Source organism: Felis catus, chromosome B3 (genome assembly GCF_018350175.1).
Source record: "Felis catus isolate Fca126 chromosome B3, F.catus_Fca126_mat1.0, whole genome shotgun sequence".
Classification (NCBI taxonomy): Eukaryota; Metazoa; Chordata; class Mammalia; order Carnivora; family Felidae; genus Felis; species Felis catus.
Genome location: NC_058373.1, coordinates 108,843,943 through 108,846,148, shown reverse-complemented (window position 1 = coordinate 108,846,148; position 2,206 = coordinate 108,843,943). Strand labels below are relative to the sequence as shown.

At 37.5% G+C, this 2,206-nt stretch overlaps 1 non-coding gene across 1 annotated transcript; it reads right to left on the bottom strand.

Moving 5' to 3' along the window:
- Positions 1 to 323: 323 nt before the first annotated feature.
- Positions 324 to 463, bottom strand: LOC111561219. The gene has a single exon (XR_002743574.2). It is a non-coding gene; the product is annotated as a small nucleolar RNA SNORA50 (small nucleolar RNA).
- Positions 464 to 2,206: the final 1,743 nt, after the last annotated feature.

Genomic DNA, 2,206 nt, shown 5'->3' with positions numbered 1-2,206 from the left:
CTTAAACTCCAATCTGCCAATCAACGAAGATGAAAACAGAAGTGGAATATGCTGCTCCCAGAAAGAAGGGGAGTGATTGGTGTCAGGGAGTAACTTAAATGCGCCTTGATTTTTATTTTTTATTTTATTAAAAGATTTTTTTAATGTTTACTTCTGAGAGAGAGAGAGACAGAGCACGAGATGGGGAGACACAGAATCCAAAGAAGGGCCCAGGCTCAGAACTGTCAGCACAGAGCCTGACCTGGAGCTCGAACTCACAAATCACAAGATCATGACCCAAACTGAAGTCTGATGCTTAACCAACTGAGCCTTCCAGATGTCCCAGATGCACCTTGTTTTTAAAAGAACAGTTCAGTTGAAAGCTGAAGAGCCCCGGTAATAACAAGCCCTTATGCTCTACCACTGTTGCTTGGCTGCTGAAGAAGCTACATAAGAAGACGCATCCGGTTCAAAGGCAGTGCCTTCTCAACAAAAATTGCCATTAAAAAATTCAGTCCTCTTGTTTAACAAGTCTGTTGACACATCTGCTGACCTGTCCTAACTACATTAACTATAAGCCATATTTACCCCTGCCCCTGTTCCTACCCCTAGTCTTCCCTTCAAACAAATGTGTCCTTTCATCACAGACAAGCTTTGAAAATTTTGTTTTTCTTGATACAGATCGCTTTGCTCTGTCAAACTGTAAATCAATTTAAAACACACAGCACCATCTCTTAACCTGGATTTCACATCCATGACTTATTTTTGCCTAATGGAATATTCAAATGCTGCATGGATTATGTAGATCATGGCTATTAATTTTACCTGTCAAATATTCTAGCGGTTAGAAATTGTCTGAAAGAAAAAAAAATTCCTGAACATTGTTTTCTACTGTATTGCATATTTTGTGAGTTTAGTAATTAAGCTCTATCCAGGTTGCTATAAACACTTCTTTTCAAATATAAGCCTCCAAAAGAAAGATAATGATCGAAGGGGGTGAAAGGCAGGCTTTTCCCAACTGTTCACTGAACCCATCTCAAGGTTTATTGATGTGATACACATTTTCACATACACTGTCGGTGAAAAGTTCTCATAATATTAAATAACAATGGTCACTCTAGGTGTTTTCCCTGGCTTCACAATAAAGCAGTGTCCTTACTGATATTAAATGCCCCCCCCCCACCCTGCCATATACAAGTCTCTGAAGAAGTGGACAGTCTTGGTTCTAGAATGATTCTGAAATGATGTCATTAAAGTTAACCTACAAGCCTCAGCAGCTGTGATTCTGATGATTCAGAAAAGAAATGTGAATACAAGTAAATACAAGAGAAATCACAGACCTGGATTTTACAGTCTCCTAGCCTGATGAGCTTTTCCAGAGGATGTGGAAACTGCAAACCGAAATATTTATTGAAGGGACGGGCCACATTCAGCTGGAGAGACTCTAAAAGAATATCAGTTAATTTGAAACAAATCTTCTCAAAGAAAGAGCCTCCATGCCTTCAGCCAACCCTATTACTAAAAGTGGTATTTAAAATACTTCAAGTAGGTTTGCATTTATGAGAAGGATGTCCTTGTTAAACTACAAGGTGCGCTCCTTCCTATTCAAACTGTAAATTCTGTTGTATATGGTGGAACATGAAAACTGGAAGAATAAGCTAAATAGTTTTTTTTTAAATAATCTTCCACTTTTATTATAGAATTAGATGTAAACTTTTACTTTTGAAAGAGCATTGCATTGAGCCTCTTTCCATCCTGATAAAAAGGGAGAAACTATTTTATCCCTTTCTTCTATACAAAGAATTTATTATTTCCAATACTGCTATAGCTTCAAATCTGAGCCCAAGTGACCTACACTGTAGTGCTGGGTTGTTCAACATTAGACATTTCTTGCTGCATGTTGGTTCATCTAAAAAAAAAAAAAAACACCAACAGTGTTCCCATTTTCTGTTGTGGTAATTGTGTGGGTAACAGATGGTAGAACTTGTCTTGGCCTATAGTGGGATTGGACAACCACCTCTGAAAATATAGCATCCTGTGATGTAAGCAGAGTTCATATAGTGCTTTTCCTAGAACAACCTGAGATTGGAATATTACCAAATAAAGCACCCATGGAGTAAACAAAGTTTTTCCTTTTTATGGCTTTAATTAAGTTATAAAATATATCAGCTTCTGTCAACACAAAGTAAAGTTAGACAATGTTAGAAATCCTTACCTGGAACGAAAG